We start from the raw sequence: 14,007 nt of genomic DNA on the forward strand, positions 1-14,007 counted from the left end.
GTACAGTAATTCAATGTTCCTTTCTACCGGTTGTCAACAGTGGATAACAAATAAGATAGGAAATGAAGGAAAAGCAGAATGGAAGGAAGAAAATGTAAAAAGCACAGAAGATTCACAAAAAATAGTGAGTCAGTACTTGCAAAGTAGGCTATTACTTGCAGAGCTTTCCCAAACTAGGCCATGCTAAATTGGGGCAAAAGCGATGCTCTCCCTTATCATTTATTCTATTAGGACAACTAACTGCTCTTCCCTTTCCATGACCTGTGACCACACCCCCACCCCTGCTCCCACAATCCCCTCCTCCTCAGCCTGCCCCTCAACCTCACCCTCCAGATCACCCTCTCTATCCTTTTGCAAGGGCCTGGATCAAACGCCATCTCCTCCCAGCAGCCTTCTCTAATTCTCCCAGACTGTTATTAATCTCTCCCTCTCCTGAATTCCTTATCACCCCCTCGCCAAGCACTCTGGTTGTCTATGTCCATGTCGTCTCCCTTGCTTGGCTGTAAGCGTCTTGAGGGCAGGGTACGCTCTCACTCAAATTCTCTCCTCCCACAGAACTCCACGCACGGCCTTGTACACAGTGACTATATTCAATGATATTTCTAAAAGGAAAGAGTTGCATTGCGTTCTAGATATTGTGATCAAAGATGAAAAGCACCCAACTTCTGCAGTGGCAATTACAATATTCACCAGAATAATAACACAGGGAAGAATGGAGGGAAATCAGGGTGTATGAATAAAACCCAAGTGCACCTTACTACTGAAGTTACAGATAACCCACCTCTGCTTACTAAAATCAGAAAATGTACAGCTAGAGGCTACCACTGAAAAAGTCAGCCTAACTCCGCCTCACTGTCCTTGCTCTCTAAGGATTTGATTACTTTTTCCACTTTCTGATTCAGTGTTGCCTCGTGCCTCCACTCCAGGGCTGGAGCTAAGGCCTGTGATTTGGAAGGGATGATAAATCCATTCACTGAATAAAGTCACACTGTTTTCTCAGCACAGTTCTAAAATATTTCAAAGGCCATGATATTTCACTAGGCTTGGCCATTTGGGTTAAAATTTATTAGTCGAAACAGAAAACTTTCTCATCAGACCCCATATGTTCCATTAGGTGTGATATATGGTGCCTCCCAATGTCTAATTATTAACTAGAAGTGTAAGTAAATCACTATCAGTATTAGGCTCTGATGTGTGAAGACGGAGTGGGGATTAGGCAATTCGACTGCTGAAGAACTTCTTTTTTGCCAATTTGCTTTTCTTTTCTTTTTCCTACACGTAGAAAGAATTGTACAAGGACTAAGTGACTGCATTAAGCCACTCTTCCTTAATCTATACCACAAGTAACAACGTACCAGGAGTGCTACGGTTTAGAACTTCCAACAGCCCCCATTTCCAGTATTCTGTCCCTTGGTCACCAGGCAGATGTCCTGGTGTGTGTGTATATATATATTTATTCTATCTATAAAAAAGGTGAGGAGAGGGCTTATATATCCTTTGGGACACCAGCTCAATCACTGACTATTTCTGGGCATTCTTTGGCAATGATTCTTTTAATGACACCATACAGCATACCGTTTGTACTGAAAGAATAAAGAGGGAGTCATTCCGAACTAGAGAAGATCTTACTAAAAAGGATTCACAAGTAAGAAACCGGAAGGCAGTACTAACTTGTATTCTGTAATTAGGTCCTTTCAGGATTAAAAGCCCAGCTGAAACAAACCTCAACCTCTCCTTCCGGGATTCAGACTCCAATAATTCCTCAGCCCCACCAGGAGCAATAACCCATGGATCCTGCCACCTTTTCAGCACGCCTCCTCCTCTCCTCACACGCTCCCTTCTCTCCTTACTCAGGTGCATGTGATTCCACAGTCCATCAGGATAGTCACTCCTGGTCAACATCCTCGACTCCCCTGCACGCTGTCCCTTTGTCATACAGATTCACAATCCCTTGAGGATTGATGTGTCTTGGAATCCAGAACTTTTTCGATTTGGGGGAAGGTGATACAGTGTATATACCCCATAAACGTCCCAGTGAAGCCTGGGGCAGCAACCCGAAGTCAAACACATTAATATATTTATGCAGCAAAATACATGAACATTTCCACTAAGTGGAACAAATAAAGCCTTATAGGTTTCTATAGCTTCAGAACCATTCAGTTCAGATGTTGCCACCACAATGTTCTACCAAACTTGCCAAAACAAACAAAACAAAACACTATGAGTTTCCAGAACTCTTTGAATTTCAGAATTGCAGATAAGGGATCATGTACCTGTACTTCCTTGGCAAAACCCCAAACCATGTTAAATCCCAGTACCTGCATCCATGCGGCTGAGCTGACTGGAGAAAAAGACAAGGAGTAAACTGGTCTCACTCACTTTAACATCATTTCCACCAGCCTTACGTGGGTCTTCAGCACTCCCGGAGAACTCCACTCGGTTCCCCATCTACTCACTCTCCCGCTCGCTTAGGTGACTCTGCCACACCTCCTCTTTTCTCAAACCTCCAGCCCCTGCACTCCGCTAAGAACCTCCACATGCCCCTACCCCACAGCTACTTGCAAGGGCAGCTACACACCTGCCTTCCCTCCAATACCTATGGACGAACTGTCCATCAGACCAACCCCTCTCGACTGTGTACTCACCAGCAATTCTGACCTCATTCCTGAAACACGCATGCTGTCCTCTACTGGATCATTTCCATCAGGAAACAAACAGCATACAAAGGACGTCTACCTTAGAACCAAACAAAAGACTCGCTCCTGACCCTCTGCGACCCCATTTGTTCCCTTTAGCGCAAGCCTCCTCGAGACTGTCTATACTCACTGTCTCCAACTTTTCTCCCTCTGTTCTCGCCTGAACCCGCTTCATCACTCTACCAAAACAGTTTTTGTGAAGGTCACCAATGGCTTCCACGGTGCTAAAACGAATGGTCAGGACTTCCCTGACGGTCCAGTGCTTAAGACTTCGCCTTCCAATGCAGGGGGTGCGGGTTCGATCCCTGGTCGGGGAGCTAAGATCCCACATGCCCCTCGGCCAAAAAACCAAAAACATAAAACAGAAGCAATATTGTAACAAATTCAATAAAGACTTTAAAAATGGTCCACATCAAAAGCAAAAAAAAATTTTTAATAAATAAATAAATAAAACGAATGGTCAATTCTCACTCCTTATCTTACTTGATCTATCTGCAACATTTAACATAGTATGTCACTCTCTTCTTTAAAAAAAAAAAAAAAACTTTATTCAGATACAATTCACCAATTCAAATTGTATGATTCAGGGCTTCCCTGGTGGCGCAGTGGTTAAGAGTCCGCCTGCCGATGCAGGGGACCCAGGTTTGTGCCCCGGTCCGGGAAGATCCCACATGCCGTGGAGCGGCTGGGCCCAAGAGGCCCGCGTACCGCAAAAAAAAAAAAAAAAAAATTGTACGATTCAATAGTTTTGTATATTCACTGAGTTGTGCAACCATCACCACAATCAATTTTAGAATATTTTTATCTCTCCCAAAAGAAACCCATTACTCATTAGCTGTTACTCCCCATTTCACCCCCAACACCCCCAGCCCTAAACAACCACTAATCCACTTTCTGTTTCTATAAATGTGCCTATTCAGAGCATTTCATAAATCATATAATATATGGTGGTCTTTTGTGAATCCCTTGCTTCACTTAACTTATCACAGTGCTTTCAAGGTTTATCCAGGTTGTAACAAGGATCAGTACTTTATCCTCTTTATGGCCGAATAATATTCTATTATATGGATATACCACATTTTGTTTATCCATTTATCAGCTGACAGCCATTTGGGTTGTTTCCTTTGTGGCTATTACGAATAATGCTGCAAATATTCAGGTACAAGTGCTGTGTGGACATATAATTTTATTTCTTTTGGGTATATACCTAAGAGTAGAATTCCTAGGTCATATGGTAACTCTACATTTAATGATCTGAGCAACGACCAAACTATACGCCATAGGGGCTGCACCAAGTTATATTCCCGCCAGCAACGTATGAGTGTTCCAGATTCTCCATACCCTCCCAAAGCTTATGATCTGTCTTTTTTTCTGTTTTGGTGTTTGTTGGGTTTTTTTCTTTCTGGCCGCGCTGTGCGGCACTCGGGATCTTAGTTCCTAGACCAGGGATGGAACCCACGCCCCCTGCAGTGGAAGCATGGAGCCCTAACCGCTGGACCATCACGGAATTCCCTCATCTGTCTTTTTTGATTCTAGCTATCCTAGTAGTCAGTGAAAAGTAGTATTCACTGTTGTTCTGGTTTGCATTTCCCTAAAGACTAATGACAGTGAGCATCTTTTCCTTACTGGTGACTTAAATATCTCCTGTGGAAAAATGTTTATTCAGGTAATTTGCCATTTTTCAGTAGGCTATTTACTTTTATTATTGAGTATAAGAGTTCTTTATATATTCTAGATACCAGTCCTTTATCCAATACATGATTTGCAAATACTTTCTCCCATTCTTGGGTCTTTTCACACTCCTGATGGTCACTTTTACAGCTCAAAAGTTTTCAAGTTCAATGAAGTCCAATGTATCTGTTTTTCATTTTGTCACTTGTGCTTTTGCTGTCATATTTAAGAAACTATTTCCTAACCAAAGGTCATGAAGATTTATTCCTGTGTTTTCCCCTAAAAGTTTTATAGTTTCAGCTCTTGTATTTACGTATATGATCTACTTCAAGTTAATCTTTGTGTAGGTATGAGGGAGGGCTCTAACTTCATTCTTCTGCATGTGGATATCCAGTTGTCCTAGCGTTGTTTACTCCAAAGACTTCTCTCCCCATCGAACTGTCTTGGCACCCCTGTGAAAAATCAATTGACCATAAACGTAAAGGTTTACTTCTGGATTCTCAATTGTATTCTATTGATCTATATGCCTAACCTTCTACCAGTACCACAACATCTTTATTACTGTAGCTCTGCGGTAAGTTTTGAAATTAATGAGTCCTCCAACTTTGATCTTTTTCAAGACTGTTTCAGCTATTCTGGGTCCTTTGCATTTCCATATGAATTTTAGGATCAGCTCATCAATTTCTGCAGAAAGGCAGCTGGGATTCTGATAGAGATTATGTTGAATCTGTAGATCAATTAGGGGAGTACTGTCATCTTAACAATACGAAGTCTTCTAATCCATGAACATGGGATGGCTTTCCATTTATTTAGGTCTTTTAAAATTTCCTTCAGCAATGTTTATAGCTTTCCGCGTACAAGTCTTTTACCTTCTTGGTTAAATTTATTCTCAGGTATTTTACTCTTTTGGATGCTATCATAAATGGAACAGCTTTCTTAGTTTCCTTTTCAGATTGCTTACTGCTGGTGTATAGAAACACAACTGATTTTTGTGTGTTCATCTTGTATCCTACAACTCTGCTGAATTTATTTATTAGAGCTAGCAGCTTTCTGGTGGCTTCTTTGGGATTCTATATATATAGGATCATGCCATCTGCAAATAAGAGATAGTTTTACTTCTTTTCCAATTTGGATGCCTTTTATTTCTTTATCTTGTCTAACTGCCCTGGCTAGAACCTCCACTACAAAGTTGAATATTAGTGGCAAGAGTGGACATCCTTGCCTTATTCCTAATCTTAGGGGAAAGGTTTCTGTCTTACCACTGAATAGGATGTTAGCTCTGGGTTTTCACAGATATTCTTCACTAGGTAAGGAAGTTCTCTTCTATCCCTAGTTTGTTGAGTGTTTTTTTTTAATCATGAAAGGATGTCAAATATTTTTCTGCATCTATTGAGATGATCATGTAGTTCTGGTCCTTATCTATCAATATGGTATATTACATTAATTGATTTTTTATACCTTTATTGGAGTATAATTGCTTTACAATGTTGTTAGTTTCTGCTGCACAACAAAGTAAATCAGCTATATGCATACATACATACATTAACTGATTTTTAAATTTTTATTTATTTATTTATTTTTGGCTGTGTTGGGTCTTCGTTGCTGCACGCAGGCTTTCTCTAGCTGTGGCGAGCGGGGGCCACTCTTCCTTGCGGTAAGCGGGCTTCTCATTGCAGTGGCTTCTCTTGTTGCAGAGCACAGGCTCTAGGTGCACGGGCTCAGTAGCTGTGGCTCACAGGCTCTAGAGCGCAGGCTCAGTAGTTGTGGTGCATGGGCTTAGCTGCTCTGCGGCATGTGGGATCTTCCCAGACCAAGGATCAAACCCGTGTCCCCTGCATTGGCAGGCAGATTCTTAACCACTGCGCCACCAGGGAAGTCCCACATTGATCTTTGATGCTAAAACCATCTTGCGTTCCTTAGCTAAATCCCACTTAGTCATGGTATATAATCTTTTTTATGTGTTGCTGGACTGAGTTTGCTAGTAGATTGTTGACTTTTACATCTATATTCATTAGCGATATTGGTCTGCAATCTTCTTTCTTTATGATGTTTTTGCCTGGTTTTGGTATCAGGATGATACTGGATTTCCTCCTTCTTGAAACACTTTGATATGGAACCTGGGAAATCACTCTTCCTTTATTCTCTCTCATCTTCTCAAACACCTTTGTTGGGTCCTCTCTCTCCCCAACCTCTAAATGTTGGAATGCCCCAGGATTCAGGCTTTGAATCTCTTCCCTTTTTCTCTCTACCTTCAGTCCCTAGGTGATCTCATCCAGTCTCACAGTATTAAATACAATCTGATGGCTCTAAGACTCACACCTTCTGTTCAGACCTCTCCACGAACTCCAAAATTATGTCCATAACTACCTCTTCAACAACTCCCTATGAATGCTTCAGAGGTATCTTAAACTTAATGTAACTGATTTAGAATCAAAATAATTAAAGCCAACACAGTCCATGGGGGGAAAAAAAACTAGTATAACCAAAGCTGAGTTCCAGATTTCTCCTCCAAACTAGCTTCTCTCACTGTTTTTCCCCATCTCAGTAAACAGCAACTTCATTCATCCAATTGCTCAGACCAAAAACCTTAAAGTCCTGGACACCTCTCTTTCCACACTCCACACACAATCTATCAACCAATCCTGTCAGTTGAACTTTCAGCATAAATTCAGAGTCCAACCACTTCTCAAAGCATCCTAGCTCCAGCTACCACCATCCCTTACCCAGACTATCATGAGAGTCTCCTATTTCCTGTTTGCCACCCTGCCTCCTTAGAGTGTATTCTCAACACAGTCCTCAGAGTGATTCTTTAAAAATACTAGTCCAATCTTGTCACTCCTCTGTTCAAAACCCTCTAGTGGCTCCCCATCTCAATCACAGCGAAAGCCAAAGCCTTACAGTGGCCTACAAGGTCCTTCAGGACCTGGCCTCCCATTACCTCTCTGACTTCCTCTCCTATCCCACTCTTTCTTACCTACTCACCCCAGTGGCACTGGCCTCCCCGATGTTCCTGGCACATGCCAGCCTCTGCAATGTCTCAGAGACATTGGCACTTGCCATTCCCTTTGTCCCCAACGCTCTTCCCCCCAATACCTACATGGTTCTGTTGCTCACTGCCCTCCCGGCTCTGCTCAAATATCACCGTATCCCTGGGCCACCCTATGTGAAAACAGTAACCATCCCATCCCTACCCTAGACCCCCTTCTTTCATCGTTTTCCACTGCAGGGTCACACTATCATCCTGTCGCTAAGCTAGAATGAATGCTCATGAGGGCAGGACCTGGCTTTGTTCCAGCCCCTAAAAGAGCTCCAAGAGACCTTTCTGTGAGGCTGGGAATGCTCAGTGTTTGCACTGCCCACTACAGTAGCCGCTAGCACATGTGGCCGCAGCACTTGAAATGGGGCTAGCATGACCGACAACCTGAATTTTCAACTGTACTTTAATGCATTGACTAGAATTTAAATAGCTACACGTGGCTAGCGGCTACTGCATTAGGCAGCACAGCCTAGAACAACAGTTACTCAATAATATACAGTAGATACTCACATATTTGCTGAATCAATTAACGGAAGAAAGAAATCTGAAGGCTTTTCTTCTCCTTAACTTTTTATTACAGAAAACTTCAAAAATACACAAAAGTTGGCTACAGCAAAATGAACCCTCAAATACCCATCACCAACCTGAATATGCTCTTCTTTTTTTCCTTTTTTTTCGGGGGGGAGAAGGAAGGATTTATTATTACTTGCAGCAAGTAAGGAGAAGACCAGGGATCTTTCCCAAAGCAGTGTCTCCCTGAATGCTCTTCTTCTTCTTCTTTTTAAATATTTACTTATTTATTTTGGCTGTGCCAGGCCTCAGTTGCAGTGTGCGGACTGCTTAGTTGCGGCCTGCAGACTCTTAGTTGCGGCATGCAGGATCTAGTTTGCCGACCAGGGATCAAACCCGGGCCCCCTGCATTGGGAGCTCGGAGTCTTACCCACTGGACCACCAGGGAAGTCCCCTGAATGCTCTTCTAATCTGAAATAGGTTTCAGTGGATACCGGCATCTCAATACTGGCTTCTAACAATGACTGTATGCCTGGAAAATAGTGAATTTATACTATTATCCAGAGTTTATATCTAACAGCATCTCTTAGAGTCTTTTACAGGTTATTGAGACATGACTTTAGGAATTAGATTAGGTGTCTGTTGAGGGAAAAACCTGTGTGCTAACGAATGTCTAAGGCACGTTTGTGAGAAGACAACACTAGGCAACTACATGTACGTTTTTTTATCAATGACCTGATTGCTCTCTTGCACCATTTATTTTCTCCACTTAAATTTTACCAAAGTCATACTTTTCAAGAGGAGCTGTGTGACTATACAAAATTGAGGAGAGGGCTTCCCTGGTGGCGCAGTGGTTGAGGGTCCACCTGCCGATGCAGGGGATACGGGTTCGTGCCCCGGTCCGGGAAGATCCCACATGCCGCGGAGCCGCCAGGCCCGTGAGCCATGGCCGCTGAGCCTGTGCGTCCGGAGCCTGTGCTCCGCAACGGGAGAGGCCACAACAGTGAGAGGCCCGCGTACCACAAAACAAACAAACAAACAAACAAACCCAAAATTGAGGAGAATCTTGCTCTTGTTAGATGACACAAATTCCTTGGGCAGGGGGTTTCTCTTATTAGTCTTTGTAAACCTAGCATCTGGTACAGCAGTTGTTAAGTGAATGAAGTTCATAATTGCACAAAAGCGGTAACACGTGAATTGTCAGAATGCAAACAGATACACTGGATCTCCAATTTCCTAAACAGATACAAATCTGAAAAGGAAACACTCAAGTGGATTTTTAAGTGTGTCAGATCAAAAGGCGGCAGAATACGCTAGAAAGAAAATCAAACTGGGAACAAGAGCACATGGGTTTCAATGTCCTAAATGGGGTGATCGTATCCTAGTCACTTACTTCCTCTAGGCCCTAGTTTGTAAAAAGTCAGTTTGGCATTGATGATTTTCAAAGACGCTATCTAACTTTACAGCAATTAGGTTCTATTCTAGATCTATAATACACACACATATTTTAAGATGCTTATTAACTTCCCCTTTCTATGCTAAGTCATGGTCCCTATAATTTCCTTTAAAGGAGCTATACATTGAATATAATTTCACAAGGAGACATCATGCCCACTTTAGTAAACACGTAGTGTTCCCCATTTCTAAAGTGGTAAATTCTTTACTTGGGTCTACTAAATACTGCTAGAGTGCTGTGTTTAATTTACACTCAACCAGCTGATATTGGGTTTATTAATAGTACAGAGAAGGCAATTTTGGCCACACATTTCCCTAGTGAACTGCCAAGGTACCCCTTGTGTTCGAAAAGTTTCTTCGAGAGTTCTAAGCCAATTCTTATCTCTTTCCTAGCTGGCTCCATCAAATGAACTAATTAGGCTTTGTTCCGAGGTTTTTTTACCTTTGTCTAAACGAAGCGGTAGTACTGAAGTTAGGCTCCAGTGTTTCTTGTTTTGTTTTTTTGTTTTGTTTTGTTTTGTTGCGGTACGCGGGCCTCTCACTGTTGTGGCCTCTCCCGTTGCGGAGCACAGGCTCCGGACGCGCAGGCTCAGCGGCCATGGCTCACGGGCCTAGCCACTCCGCGGCATGTGGGGTCTTCCTGGACTGGGGCACAAACCCATGTCCCCTGCATCGGCAGGCGGACTCTCAACCACTGCGCCACCAGGGAAGCTCTCCGGTGTTTTTTAAAGCAAGGAAACTGAAAGAAATCAGGGCCAGTCGTGTGTGCCTTCCCCTGACGCTGCCGTGTGATGAAATTTCTCGACCTTGAATTTAAAGTGTGGCTTTTGGGCTCCTGTTCTGTGCAGCCTGCACAACAGTGAGCCCACGCTGGCAATCCAATGCCATCCAATGCCATCCAATGCCATCCAATGCCGATGCTGATACTGTACTGGGTCTAAACACTGACAGATCAACAACAGCAGCACAGGAACTAGAATGCATCTCAAATAAAATTCTTACACATGGTCAAAAAATAATCTTGTAATTATTAAAACTGAGGTTTAATTGGACATTGATATTGGTTTGGAGTTTGTTTGTTTAACACCTTTATTATGTCTTAAGAAATCTAACTGATTAACTCTCTCCTATAACTTTTTTTTTTTTTGGCTGCATTGGGTCTTCGTTGCTGCACGCGGGCTTTCTCTAGTTGCGGCGAGCGGGGGCTACTCTTCATTGCGGTGCACAGGCTTCTCATTGTGATGGCTTCTCTTGTTGTGGAGCACGGGCTCTAGATGTGCGGGCTTCAGTAGTTGTGGCTCGTGGGCTCTAGGCGCGCAGGCTCAGTAGTTGTGGCGCACAGGCTTAGTTGCTCTGTGGCATGTGGGATCTTCCCGGACCAGGGATCGAACCTGTGTCCCCTGCATTGGCAGGAGGATTCTTAACCACTGCGCCAACAGGGAAGTCCCTCTCTCCTATAACTTTAACTGTGATTTCAATCTTCAAATTTGTGTACTTCACATTCACATCCTCTCTAAAGTCACCATAAAGGTCTATATGTAATAAATGTTATCAAAATTTTAAGAAACATCATCCACATCTCAAATAACAGCAACATTTCAAAGTCAACCTAAAAATGAAATACTGCTCTGAACAGAAGGGATCTGTTTTCCAACAACAAATTAAAAGGAGGAGGTTTAAATCAAACTTTAAAGCATACTCTTAGCCATCAACTGAACCACTGGAAAGATACATGCCAACAAGAACACAGTATTGCCTTAACCGTAGGAATGGCTTCACACATCCCTTATTCACACTACGATCTAAATGCATACAATTAAAGCCACGACATCAGCTGTCCGTATTAATCACTCACCAATTTAATTAAACCAGCTTGTCACAAAGCTTGCCTCTTCTCTATTTCTTAACATTATTGACTTTTAATAGTTCACTGAATTAGTAATTACTTGTTTATGGCACTATCAAATGTCTTGGACACAAAAGTCCAGCGTGTGGCATGGTCAGTTACAGACATGTACTGATGGCAAATGAAAGGAGAGATTTAACCCATCAAAGTGGTCATCTAAAGAACAGAACCTATTATGCCTTTCTCCAGACGCTCCTGGTTAAATTCAAAGTGACAGGACAAACCAGATCAAAACTAAACAGAGCTAGAAGCAACATACAAAATCCTAATGAACCCTCAGAAATCCACGTACCAATCTGTCAATATCTAAGCTCAATTAGTCCTTTCAGAACAAAATACCTCATGAAGTGACAAGAAACTAGTTTGAGGTCTTGGCTATGAAAAGAATAAAGCCAGTCACTTTACCACACAGCATATTATTGCTAAGTGCAGTCATATCTCAACATGGAGATCTTGGGAGGATTAAATAAAGACGTGAGTCAAGTACCTGGTCTACTCAGTCCAGGAGCTGGCACATAACTAGTGTTCAGTAAACGTTAGTCCTCCCTCGATTCTTTAAGAACTCAGGCCTATCAAGTCAAAAATCAATGGATGGTTTAAAAAAAGCAAATCAAAACAAACAAAAACTTTAAATGGAGATATATAGACAACACATCTTAAAAGCACTTAATGTTAAAAAAGTAGCAAACGGGATCGTGAAAATGAAAAATAAATACTGGAAACATTTCTGAATGGCTCATCCTTCATGGTCATTTGCAACCTTCATGTTTTGTGAAATCATCTTCAGGGATGAGCTCTGACGAGAGCTAAGCCAGATGCAAACTGATTCCATCAGGGGGTGAGACTCGGCAACGTCTGCAGCCAGTGAACAGTTTCCCTCCTGAAACCGTCACCACCGGGCACACTTTGGGCTTTCAGCAACTCCAGTTTCCAAACAAACCAGTAACACAACTAGAAGGCTAATTTTTTCATTAGAATTGTTAAGAAACCAGGAGTTTAATAAATTATTTGCCTTCAAAGGGAAAAAAATTACTTTCTAACACACATAATATTTCTTCTGGTTCTAAGAAAATGAAGCTTAGCTATTTACGAACTGAAAGCTGTAATACTATAGTGAAGTCTTTTTATGGCTCACGAATGAAATGTTTAAGAAATAAAGGTATGTGAAGAACAGGACTTGACCTAAGCAGTCTTGAGGTCAAGTACTAGTGCTGCCATTTACTATATGACTTGCAGGAAGTTACTTAACGTCTCAGGGACTCAGGTTCTTGTGTGGTTCTTTTCAGCTCAAAAGCGGTATGATTACTTACAATATCTGATACTCCTCAGTGCCCCCTCTCTCTCTATGTATACGCTTACACACACATACACATATACATGTACCTTTATTAAATAATGCAGACATATTTTTTAAGTTGTAGTAACTTAAGGCCCATTGTGAAACAAAGAGAGTGTGTATGTGTTGGGTGTTCTGGCCCTGAATACCATTCTCAATGGTGAGGGCATTTACAAAGCCTTGTGACACCTGAATTAACCAAGTAAGCCTTTAAACCCTTACAATGAAACATTAAAATTCAATGTGGCTATAATCTCTTCCTTACAAAACATGGACCCAAAGAGTCTGGCTTCAAGTATGGTTTAAAAAAAAAAAAAAGGCAGATGTATTATATTCACCACCCAGCTCTTCCCTAGGACCACATAAAAAAACACAAATGAAAACTCACAGGCCCATTGTAATACATTGTACCACTTCTGAATGCAACACTTAGCTCAGGCTTACTAGCCTGACAAATAAAGGAAAGCACTTTATGAAGCCAATTTAATTGGGAGGTGACAGAAAACATACAGCCATTTTCTTTAGCCTTATCATTGAACTGGCTTCAGTTCCAATCTCTGGCAAATCCCACTCAACAGAAGAAATTAACCAGGTCAGCAGAACAGGTGCTACGCTGTGTCTGTCAAGGGCCTGGCATCACCACAATTTCTTGCACACAATGAAGCAGTAATCTTTACAGATCATCTCTCCCAAGAAGCATATTGGGGAGGGGGAGAAAAACTGAAGGGAGGAGGGCAGGGTCGGGGCAGGGGGGATGGTAGTGGGAAGAAGAGGAATAGGAGGCAAAGAGAAAAGGCAAGAAAAGAAAATGAATGTGCAGCTGCCTTGCGGCTCAGCAGATGTCGGGATGTGATGTACGAGGCTAGGATAAGCTGTCGTAGCCTGCTGCCAAAGAGTGGTAAGTGATTAAAGCCTGCACACTTCTAAGCACCATATTTAGAATCTGCAGGGTTTCGAGACTTGCACCCATTCCTTGCTGTGCTGCCAGATGTTGGCAACTGGTTCAGTTCCTACTGACTGTGCATGGATGACAGCAGTTGGTACGGCAGCAAAGCAATCTGGAGTGCTTCCGGAGATGCTGTACATTAACAAGTGTCACCCATCATTCACCTTTACAGAAGGCTGAAACAACTCCAATTTGCTGCCACTTCCCTCTTGGGAAACAGCCAAGATAAAGTTGCACCTGGCAGCCCCATTTGTTTCACTCAGGTGTTTCAGCTGCCTTGCTGACCTCTATTAGTTTAAGTTTTAATTTAGATTAACCCCAGCACCCCAATTAACCAGCAAGGGGAAAAGCTAAGATGTGACTAGTCATAACTGAAATCAGAATTTATCAAAGTTAAAATTATTAATTGGGATAGAGGGCCAATCAAGTAATGCTATTTCTTTTTCAGCA

General features: G+C 42.3%; 1 protein-coding gene across 2 annotated transcripts in view; it reads right to left on the reverse strand.

Annotated features, from left to right (window-relative positions):
* The window catches only part of AATF (apoptosis antagonizing transcription factor), a 104,065-nt gene that overhangs the window by 46,131 nt on the left and 43,927 nt on the right, over positions 1–14,007 (reverse strand). The gene's annotated exons all lie outside the window — the stretch shown is intronic.

The sequence above is a fragment of the Mesoplodon mirus genome (genome assembly GCF_964341445.2).
Source record: "Mesoplodon mirus genome assembly, chromosome: 18".
NCBI classification, from domain to species: domain Eukaryota; kingdom Metazoa; phylum Chordata; class Mammalia; order Artiodactyla; family Ziphiidae; genus Mesoplodon; species Mesoplodon mirus.